This window comes from Chiloscyllium plagiosum, unplaced genomic scaffold, assembly GCF_037043375.1.
Source record: "Chiloscyllium plagiosum isolate Xiang-an unplaced genomic scaffold, Cpla_swu_hap1 HiC_scaffold_39, whole genome shotgun sequence".
Classification (NCBI taxonomy): domain Eukaryota; kingdom Metazoa; phylum Chordata; class Chondrichthyes; order Orectolobiformes; family Hemiscylliidae; genus Chiloscyllium; species Chiloscyllium plagiosum.
The window spans coordinates 108,006,531-108,018,212 of record NW_028270177.1 but is presented as its reverse complement, the minus strand read 5'-3'; the positions used below and the strand labels follow the sequence as shown (position 1 = coordinate 108,018,212).

Below are 11,682 nucleotides of genomic sequence, written 5' to 3'. Positions count from 1 at the left end.
TCGCTGTGTCTGAAAATGCATTTGGTTTGCCAGTTTTGTTTGTGTTCCGCGTTAAATGCTTCCTGTTTTGCGATTCGCTCAATACATTACGAATTAACAGGGTTTCTGAGGTAACGTACAGCTGCAAAAGTCCTCAACTGAGAATCTGGGAAAATTTCACTGAGTATGGTCAGTCGGAGCAAAAGTAAGGAAATCGTTCGTTTCTGCAGTGTTTCACAATACGACCTTTCCCGTGAGCAGTCGAACAGACTAAATGATTGTGCCACAGACTGCGACGGCAAGCTCCGCTAAAAAGTAATCCTTTAAAGCCGGTGTAAGCAACACAACGTTATTGGGGTACACCGCGTGGAAACAGATACTTCGGTGTATCTCGTCCATGCTCACCACATCGCCAAAATTAAACAAGTCCCATGAAACAACGAGCTATTGGAAACAGAAAGGTGAAAGGTAAAATGGCTTCAACTGTCAGTGCTGGATGCCACTGAGCCGCAGCACGGCTGGCTGAGGCTAGTTTCTGTAGTGTAGTGGTCATCACGCTCGCCTTGCACGCGAAAGGTGCCCATTTCGCAAGTGCGCAGAAACTGCTTTGTTCTTCAACTGCGGCCTTTTACATGGTCAAGAACGGAGTTTTCTTGCTTGCTTTCCCATCTGCAAACCTGCCTTCGAATTTGCTTGAACAAATGTGCTCTCGTAGTGAAATGTAATGCAAATTCATTTAATTACTGTGCAAAGCATTGTAAAGTTTTTCTCCAACCTGGTTCTGTTCATATGCCATTCCGTTTGAGAGTGTAGTTACCGCCTTCTGATCCTTTCACGAAGAGCAGTACCGCATTTGCATTCCTTGCGCAGGCGGCCCGGTTCAAAGACAGGGAAGAAGCTGATGCGCTGGTGTCACAGCGCACCACGGATTCCTGAACTAGTCTGTCTGTCAAATGTACCCCAAAGCCGTCTCTGAAAGACCTCATTTGGAAGCTGTCTGTCGTTATTCAACGTGCGAGAGTTGGCACCAGAGGTCCTGAACCATGTTTTGGAGCAGTTCGCACGTTAGTGGCTCATTCAATCAGCAACAGCAACGAAAGAAATTACACTCTCAGAGGAACCTCTGGACCTGTGCTTTCATAGCGTCGCTAGTACTAAGTGCGCCCAGAGATCTAAGCCACGTCGGAACTGAAACGGAGGAATCGACAGAGAGGCTACAGAATGACATCGCATCCATTTGGTTTTCTTTAAATCACTGACGAGCAGGAAAATGTAAACTGGGCGGGCGAGTGGGGAAGTGAGGTAGTTGCAGCTCTGGTGAAATTCCTTCTTTGTGATTCACTCAGCAACCAGAGACGTGAAGGTGACTCAGGCGTGAGAGCTCTTCACATCGAGAACAAAAAAGCACTCAAGGGCAGTTAGCACCTCTTCCGGAGCGGGGTGTGTGTGAGCTAATTACCTTATGACTTCTGTTACGATGTTCAGAAAGTGCCTTTTAGATTGATGTGAACAGAGACTGCATTTCTAATAAGCACCGTGGAGTTTAGCAAAATTTATTGAGTCGCTTCTCCTCGAATCCCACACAGGTTTCCTACTCAGTTGGTATCCATGTGGCTCATGTCCAGGAATTAACATCTCTGCAGCAAATTGCACGGTTAAGGTAAAAGGCAAGGAAAGTGGCATCTCGAACTGGCTCCGAGGTCAGAGCATCCTCACAATGTGTTCTGTCGTTCTCAGAATGTAATGCTACCTCCGGTTTTAGGGTGGAGAACATTCTTTGGGACTCTTATTTTGCAAAACAGACACAGTGACTGTAACTATGCTGCACGGTATGATGTGGAACACGGCCTGCTCAGCTTTGTGCATTTTCCCTGTAGTCCGGTGTGTTTCGTGTTCGGTGTAAACGTGAAAGGTGTCCTGTTTCGAGCAATGGGTGAAATCATTTAGCAAAGCAAGAATCGAAATTGCAGTAATGTCAAGCAGCTCATGGTAATTTGACCAATATCATAACCGATCATATGTTCTCACGCACTCACAGATACATTTGTAGCTGAAAAGAGTCTGAGAAGATAGACTCAGCATACCATTGATTTTTGTCTGGATTGATGGGCTATCATTATCTGCTGCGAAGTTGATATTGTAGACGGGCACATCCCAGCAGCTGTGCGAGTCGGAGAGGGGAAATGGAACCCTTTTCACGTGACTTTGCATGTGTTGTTATGCAGGAGCATAATTGGAAGTGCAAGAAAATGAGCGGCCGCGGGCGGCTGGTAGTGTGGCCGAGCGGTTTACGGCGCTGGATTAAGGCTCCAGTCTCGACTGAGGCGTGGGTTCGAATCCCAGCGCTGCCATTTCTGCTGATCAACTCCAACGACGCCGCTTGTTCCAATGCGGTTTCGACCCCTGCTGCATTTCTGTTTGAAACAGAAGAAAAATGAGTTTGCTTCCCGTGGAATTAACTGTGGTGTGGTAAAGTGCCGAATTTTCCGAAGTGTCTGTGCTGTCATGATCGTGTTCGCCTCCCGCGCGGAAAATCGCAAGCAGCTCTGCTGTTGCTTTACGTTCCACGCAAGTTGAATTTTTACTGGAACCGAATGGAGACTGTTATTTCATCGCTGTTGTGAAACAAAGTCATACGGTGACTCGACTCGTCGTTATTTGGTTTTCGGGCCAATGAGAAAATCGTTCCAATGAATTTCGATGTCATTTGTTATTGAATTTCTCCCATTTACTTCATCTCCGTCCTGGAGACATCGGAAGGGAAAGGTAATCTTATCGAGACTGTGATTGGTGAATTCACTTTTTATGGACCACTCTTGTTATGTTCTTTCTTTCTCTCTTTTCAGCATTGTCTCGGAAGTGGTGGCGCACTCAGTCTCCAGTATGTTTGAAAGAGAAGTTTGGAATTGCCCTGTTGTTAGTTGTGAGATTCCTTTATGGCTCATGCCCCCGGATTGTCTCACATTTAGCATTCATGCTCGCTGTGTCTGAAAATGCATTTGGTTTGCCAGTTTTGTTTGTGTTCCGCGTTAAATGCTTCCTGTTTTGCGATTCGCTCAATACATTACGAATTAACAGGGTTTCTGAGGTAACTTACAGCTGCAAAAGTCCTCAACTGAGAATCTGGGAAAATTTCACTGAGTATGGTCAGTCGGAGCAAAAGTAAGGAAATCGTTCGTTTCTGCAGTGTTTCACAATACGACCTTTCCCGTGAGCAGTCGAACAGACTAAATGATTGTGCCACAGACTGCGACGGCAAGCTCCGCTAAAAAGTAATCCTTTAAAGCCGGTGTAAGCAACACAACGTTATTGGGGTACACCGCGTGGAAACAGATACTTCGGTGTATCTCGTCCATGCTCACCACATCGCCAAAATTAAACAAGTCCCATGAAACAACGAGCTATTGGAAACAGAAAGGTGAAAGGTAAAATGGCTTCAACTGTCAGTGCTGGATGCCACTGAGCCGCAGCACGGCTGGCTGAGGCTAGTTTCTGTAGTGTAGTGGTCATCACGCTCGCCTTGCACGCGAAAGGTGCCCATTTCGCAAGTGCGCAGAAACTGCTTTGTTCTTCAACTGCGGCCTTTTACATGGTCAAGAACGGAGTTTTCTTGCTTGCTTTCCCATCTGCAAACCTGCCTTCGAATTTGCTTGAACAAATGTGCTCTCGTAGTGAAATGTAATGCAAATTCATTTAATTACTGTGCAAAGCATTGTAAAGTTTTTCTCCAACCTGGTTCTGTTCATATGCCATTCCGTTTGAGAGTGTAGTTACCGCCTTCTGATCCTTTCACGAAGAGCAGTACCGCATTTGCATTCCTTGCGCAGGCGGCCCGGTTCAAAGACAGGGAAGAAGCTGATGCGCTGGTGTCACAGCGCACCACGGATTCCTGAACTAGTCTGTCTGTCAAATGTACCCCAAAGCCGTCTCTGAAAGACCTCATTTGGAAGCTGTCTGTCGTTATTCAACGTGCGAGAGTTGGCACCAGAGGTCCTGAACCATGTTTTGGAGCAGTTCGCACGTTAGTGGCTCATTCAATCAGCAACAGCAACGAAAGAAATTACACTCTCAGAGGAACCTCTGGACCTGTGCTTTCATAGCGTCGCTAGTACTAAGTGCGCCCAGAGATCTAAGCCACGTCGGAACTGAAACGGAGGAATCGACAGAGAGGCTACAGAATGACATCGCATCCATTTGGTTTTCTTTAAATCACTGACGAGCAGGAAAATGTAAACTGGGCGGGCGAGTGGGGAAGTGAGGTAGTTGCAGCTCTGGTGAAATTCCTTCTTTGTGATTCACTCAGCAACCAGAGACGTGAAGGTGACTCAGGCGTGAGAGCTCTTCACATCGAGAACAAAAAAGCACTCAAGGGCAGTTAGCACCTCTTCCGGAGCGGGGTGTGTGTGAGCTAATTACCTTATGACTTCTGTTACGATGTTCAGAAAGTGCCTTTTAGATTGATGTGAACAGAGACTGCATTTCTAATAAGCACCGTGGAGTTTAGCAAAATTTATTGAGTCGCTTCTCCTCGAATCCCACACAGGTTTCCTACTCAGTTGGTATCCATGTGGCTCATGTCCAGGAATTAACATCTCTGCAGCAAATTGCACGGTTAAGGTAAAAGGCAAGGAAAGTGGCATCTCGAACTGGCTCCGAGGTCAGAGCATCCTCACAATGTGTTCTGTCGTTCTCAGAATGTAATGCTACCTCCGGTTTTAGGGTGGAGAACATTCTTTGGGACTCTTATTTTGCAAAACAGACACAGTGACTGTAACTATGCTGCACGGTATGATGTGGAACACGGCCTGCTCAGCTTTGTGCATTTTCCCTGTAGTCCGGTGTGTTTCGTGTTCGGTGTAAACGTGAAAGGTGTCCTGTTTCGAGCAATGGGTGAAATCATTTAGCAAAGCAAGAATCGAAATTGCAGTAATGTCAAGCAGCTCATGGTAATTTGACCAATATCATAACCGATCATATGTTCTCACGCACTCACAGATACATTTGTAGCTGAAAAGAGTCTGAGAAGATAGACTCAGCATACCATTGATTTTTGTCTGGATTGATGGGCTATCATTATCTGCTGCGAAATTGATATTGTAGACGGGCACATCCCAGCAGCTGTGCGAGTCGGAGAGGGGAAATGGAACCCTTTTCACGTGACTTTGCATGTGTTGTTATGCAGGAGCACAATTGGAAGTGCAAGAAAATGAGCGGCCGCGCCCGTCTGGTAGTGTGGCCGAGCGGTCTAAGGCGCTGGATTAAGGCTCCAGTCTCGACAGAGGCGTGGGTTCGAATCCCACCGCTGCCATTTCTGCTGATCAACTCCAACGACGCCGCTTGTTCCAATGCGGTTTCGACCCCTGCTGCATTTCTGTTTGAAACAGAAGAAAAATGAGTTTGCTTCCCGTGGAATTAACAGTGGTGTGGAAAAGTGCCGAATTTTCCGAAGTGTCTGTGCTGTCATGATCGTGTTCGCCTCCCGCGCGGAAAATCGCAAGCAGCTCTGCTGTTGCATTACGTTCCACGCAAGTTGAAGTTTTACTGGAACCGAATGGAGACTGTTATTTCATCGCTGTTGTGAAACAAAGTCATACGGTGACTCGAATCGTCGTTATTTGGTTTTCGGGCCAATGAGAAAATCGTTCCAATGAATTTCGATGTCATTTGTTATTGAATTTCTCCCATTTACTTCATCTCCGTCCTGGAGACATCGGAAGGGAAAGGTAATCTAATCGAGACTGTGATTGGTGAATTCACTTTTTATGGACCACTCTTGTTATGTTCTTTCTTTCTCTCTTTTCAGCATTGTCTCGGAAGTGGTGGTGCACTCAGTCTCCAGTATGTTTGAAAGAGAAGTTTGGAATTGCCCTGTTGTTAGTTGTGAGATTCCTTTATGGCTCATGCCCCCGGATTGTCTCACATTTAGCATTCATGCTCGCTGTGTCTGAAAATGCATTTGGTTTGCCAGTTTTGTTTGTGTTCCGCGTTAAATGCTTCCTGTTTTGCGATTCGCTCAATACATTACGAATTAACAGGGTTTCTGAGGTAACTTACAGCTGCAAAAGTCCTCAACTGAGAATCTGGGAAAATTTCACTGAGTATGGTCAGTCGGAGCAAAAGTAAGGAAGTCGTTCGTTTCTGCAGTATTTCACAATACGACCTTTCCCGTGAGCAGTCGAACAGACTAAATGATTGTGCCACAGACTGTGACGGCAAGCTCCGCTAAAAAGTAATCCTTTAAAGCCGGTGTAAGCAACACAACGTTATTGGGGTACACCGCGTGGAAACAGATACTTCGGTGTATCTCGTCCATGCTCACCACATAGCCAAAATTAAAAAAGTCCCATGAAACAACGAGCTATTGGAAACAGAAAGGTGAAAGGTAGAATGGCTTCAACTGTCAGTGCTGGATGCCACTGAGCCGCAGCACGGCTGGCTGAGGCTAGTTTCTGTAGTGTAGTGGTCATCACGCTCGCCTTACACGCGAAAGGTGCCCATTTCGAAAGTGCGCAGAAACTGCTTTGTTCTTCAACTGCGGCCTTTTACATGGTCAAGAACGGAGTTTTCTTGCTTGCTTTCCCATCTGCAAACCTGCCTTCGAATTTGCTTGAACAAATGTGCTCTCGGAGTGAAATGTAATGCAAATCTATTTAATTACTGTGCAAAGCATTGTAAAGTTTTTCTCCAACCTGGTTCTGTTCATATGCCATTCCGTTTGAGAGTGTAGTTACCGCCTTCTGATCCTTTCACGAAGAGCAGTTCCGCATTTGCATTCCTTGCGCAGGCGGCCCGGTTCAAAGACAGGGAAGAAGCTGATGCGCTGGTGTCACAGCGCACCACGGGCCGCCTGCGCAAGGAATGCAAATGCGGTACTGCTTTTCGTGGAATGATCAGAACGCGGGAACTGCACTCTCAAACAGAATGGCCTATGTTCAGAACCAGGTTGGAGAAAACCTTCACAACGTTTCGCCCAATAATTAAATGGAATTGCATTACTTTTCACCCCGAGAGCAGGCTTGCGTGAGCAAACTCAAAGCCAGGTTTGCGAATGGCAAAGCAAGCAAGAAAGCTCCATTCCCGCTCATCTAAAAGGCTCCTGTTGGGAACAGGGCTGTTTCTGCCCAGTTTCATACTGGGGAACCTTTCCTGTGAACGGCGAACGTAATGACCATGAGTATGGTCAGTCGGAGCAAAAGTAAGGAAGTCGTTCGTTTCTGCAGTGTCTTACAACGCTACCTTTCCCGTGAGCAGTCGAACAGACTAAATGATTGTGCCACAGACTGCGACGGCACGCTCCGCTAAAAAGTAATCCTTTACAGCCGGTGTAAGCAACACAATGTTATTGGCGCACACCGCGTGGAAACAGATACTTCGGTGTATCTCGTCCATGCTCGCCACATAGCCAAAATTAAAGAAGTCCCATTAAACAACGAGCGATTGGAAACAGAAAGGTGAAAGGTAAAATAGCTTCAACTTTCAGTGCTGGGTGCCATTGAGCCATAGCAGTGGCGACTGCGCCTTGTTTCTGTAGTATAGTGGTCATCACGTTCGCCTTACGCGCGAAAGGCCTCCAGTTAGAAACTGCTTTGATCTTCAACTGCAGCATTTTACATGGACAGGAGCGGAGTTTTCTTGCTTGTTTTCCCATCTGCAAACCTGCCTTCGAATTTGCTTGAACAAATCGTCTCTCGTAGTGAAATGTAATGCAACTCAATTTAATTACTGTGCAAAGCATTGTAAATTTTTTCTCCAACCTGGTTGTGATCATATGCCATTCTGTTTGAGAGTGTAGTTACCGCCTTCTGATCCTTCCACGAAAAGCAGTGCCGCACTTGCATTCCTTGCGCAGGCGGCCCGTTTCCTAGACAGGGAAGAAGCTGATGCGCTGGTGTCACAGCGCACCACGGATTCCTGAACTAGTCTGTCTGTCAAATGTACCCCCAAAGTCGTCTATGAAGGACATCATTTGGAAGCTGTCTGTCGTTATTCAACGTGCGTGAGTTGTTACCAGAGGTCCTGAATCACGTTTTGGAGCAGTTCGCACGTTAGTGGCTCATTCAATTAGCAACAGCAATGAAAGAAATTACACTCTCAGAGGAACCTCTGAACCTGTGCTTTGATAGCGCCCCGTGATCTAACCACGTTGGAACTGAAACGGACGAATCGACAGAGAGGCTACAGAATGACATCGCATCCATTTGGTTTTCTTTAAATCACTGACGAGCAGGAAAATGTTCACGGGGAGGGCGAGTGGGGAAGTGAGGCAGTTGCAAAACTGGTGAAATTCCTTCTTTGTGATTCACTCAGCAACCAGAGACGTGAAGGTGACTCAGGCGTGAGAGCTCTTCACATCGAGAACAAAAAGCACTCAAGGGCAGTTAGCACCTCTTCCGGAGTGGAGGTGGGGTGAGGCAATTATCTTTTGACTTCTGTTACTATGTTCAGAAACAGCCTTTTAGATTGACGTGAACAGAAACTGCATTTCTAATAAGCACCATGGAATTTAGCAAAATTTATTGAGTCGCTTCTCCTCGAATCCCACACAGGTTTCCTACACAGTTGGTATCCATGTGGCTCATGTCCAGGAATTAACATCTCTGCAGCAAATTGCACGGTTAAGGTAAAAGGCAAGGAAAGTGGCATCTCGAACTGGCTCCGAGGTCAGAGCATCCTCACAATGTGTTCTGTCGTTCTCGGAATGTAATGCTACCTCCGGTTTTAGGGTGGAGAACATTCTTTGGGACTCTTATTTTGCAAAACAGACACAGTGACTGTAACTATGCTGCACGGTATGATGTGGAACACGGCCTGCTCAGCTTTGTGCATTTTCCCTGTAGTCCGGTGTGTTTCGTGTTCGGTGTAAACGTGAAAGGTGTCCTGTTTCGAGCAATGGGTGAAATCATTTAGCAAAGCAAGAATCGAAATTGCAGTAATGTCAAGCAGCTCATGGTAATTTGACCAATATCATAACCGATCATATGTTCTCACGCACTCACAGATACATTTGTAGCTGAAAAGAGTCTGAGAAGATAGACTCAGCATACCATTGATTTTTGTCTGGATTGATGGGCTATCATTATCTGCTGCGAAATTGATATTGTAGACGGGCACATCCCAGCAGCTGTGCGAGTCGGAGAGGGGAAATGGAACCCTTTTCACGTGACTTTGCATGTGTTGTTATGCAGGAGCACAATTGGAAGTGCAAGAAAATGAGCGGCCGCGCCCGTCTGGTAGTGTGGCCGAGCGGTCTAAGGCGCTGGATTAAGGCTCCAGTCTCGACAGAGGCGTGGGTTCGAATCCCACCGCTGCCATTTCTGCTGATCAACTCCAACGACGCCGCTTGTTCCAATGCGGTTTCGACCCCTGCTGCATTTCTGTTTGAAACAGAAGAAGAATGAGTTTGCTTCCCGTGGAATTAACTGTGGTGTGGAAAAGTGCCGAATTTTCCGAAGTGTCTGTGCTGTCATGATCGTGTTCGCCTCCCGCGCGGAAAATCGCAAGCAGCTCTGCTGTTGCTTTACGTTCCACGCAAGTTGAAGTTTTACTGGAACCGAATGGAGACTGTTATTTCATCGCTGTTGTGAAACAAAGTCATACGGTGACTCGAATCGTCGTTATTTGGTTTTCGGGCCAATGAGAAAATCGTTCCAATGAATTTCGATGTCATTTGTTATTGAATTTCTCCCATTTACTTCATCTCCGTCCTGGAGACATCGGAAGGGAAAGGTAATCTAATCGAGACTGTGATTGGTGAATTCACTTTTTATGGACCACTCTTGTTATGTTCTTTCTTTCTCTCTTTTCAGCATTGTCTCGGAAGTGGTGGTGCACTCAGTCTCCAGTATGTTTGAAAGAGAAGTTTGGAATTGCCCTGTTGTTAGTTGTGAGATTCCTTTATGGCTCATGCCCCCGGATTGTCTCACATTTAGCATTCATGCTCGCTGTGTCTGAAAATGCATTTGGTTTGCCAGTTTTGTTTGTGTTCCGCGTTAAATGCTTCCTGTTTTGCGATTCGCTCAATACATTACGAATTAACAGGGTTTCTGAGGTAACTTACAGCTGCAAAAGTCCTCAACTGAGAATCTGGGAAAATTTCACTGAGTATGGTCAGTCGGAGCAAAAGTAAGGAAGTCGTTCGTTTCTGCAGTGTTTCACAATACGACCTTTCCCGTGAGCAGTCGAACAGACTAAATGATTGTGCCACAGACTGTGACGGCAAGCTCCGCTAAAAAGTAATCCTTTAAAGCCGGTGTAAGCAACACAACGTTATTGGGGTACACCGCGTGGAAACAGATACTTCGGTGTATCTCGTCCATGCTCACCACATAGCCAAAATTAAACAAGTCCCATGAAACAACGAGCTATTGGAAATAGAAAGGTGAAAGGTAAAATAGCTTCAACTTTCAGTGCTGGGTGCCATTGAGCCATAGCAGTGGCGACTGCGCCTTGTTTCTGTAGTATAGTGGTCATCACGTTCGCCTTACGCGCGAAAGGCCTCCAGTTAGAAACTGCTTTGATCTTCAACTGCAGCATTTTACATGGACAGGAGCGGAGTTTTCTTGCTTGTTTTCCCATCTGCAAACCTGCCTTCGAATTTGCTTGAACAAATCGTCTCTCGTAGTGAAATGTAATGCAACTCAATTTAATTACTGTGCAAAGCATTGTAAATTTTTTCTCCAACCTGGTTGTGATCATATGCCATTCTGTTTGAGAGTGTAGTTACCGCCTTCTGATCCTTCCACGAAAAGCAGTGCCGCACTTGCATTCCTTGCGCAGGCGGCCCGTTTCCTAGACAGGGAAGAAGCTGATGCGCTGGTGTCACAGCGCACCACGGATTCCTGAACTAGTCTGTCTGTCAAATGTACCCCCAAAGTCGTCTATGAAGGACATCATTTGGAAGCTGTCTGTCGTTATTCAACGTGCGTGAGTTGTTACCAGAGGTCCTGAATCACGTTTTGGAGCAGTTCGCACGTTAGTGGCTCATTCAATTAGCAACAGCAATGAAAGAAATTACACTCTCAGAGGAACCTCTGAACCTGTGCTTTGATAGCGCCCCGTGATCTAACCACGTTGGAACTGAAACGGACGAATCGACAGAGAGGCTACAGAATGACATCGCATCCATTTGGTTTTCTTTAAATCACTGACGAGCAGGAAAATGTTCACGGGGAGGGCGAGTGGGGAAGTGAGGCAGTTGCAAAACTGGTGAAATTCCTTCTTTGTGATTCACTCAGCAACCAGAGACGTGAAGGTGACTCAGGCGTGAGAGCTCTTCACATCGAGAACAAAAAGCACTCAAGGGCAGTTAGCACCTCTTCCGGAGTGGAGGTGGGGTGAGGCAATTATCTTTTGACTTCTGTTACTATGTTCAGAAACAGCCTTTTAGATTGACGTGAACAGAAACTGCATTTCTAATAAGCACCATGGAATTTAGCAAAATTTATTGAGTCGCTTCTCCTCGAATCCCACACAGGTTTCCTACACAGTTGGTATCCATGTGGCTCATGTCCAGGAATTAACATCTCTGCAGCAAATTGCACGGTTAAGGTAAAAGGCAAGGAAAGTGGCATCTCGAACTCGCTCCGAGGTCAGAGCATCCTCACAATGTGTTCTGTCGTTCTCGGAATGTAATGCTACCTCCGGTTTTAGGGTGGAGAACATTCTTTGGGACTCTTATTTTGCAAAACAGACACAGTGACTGTA

At 46.2% G+C, this 11,682-nt stretch overlaps 2 non-coding genes across 2 annotated transcripts; both read left to right on the top strand.

Moving 5' to 3' along the window:
• Positions 1-5,205: 5,205 nt before the first annotated feature.
• trnal-aag (transfer RNA leucine (anticodon AAG)) lies at positions 5,206-5,287 on the top strand. Its single transcript has one exon. It is a non-coding gene; the product is annotated as a tRNA-Leu (tRNA).
• Positions 5,288-9,208: 3,921 nt separating this feature from the next.
• Positions 9,209-9,290, top strand: trnal-aag (transfer RNA leucine (anticodon AAG)). The gene has a single exon. It is a non-coding gene; the product is annotated as a tRNA-Leu (tRNA).
• The last annotated feature ends 2,392 nt before the right edge of the window (positions 9,291-11,682 follow it).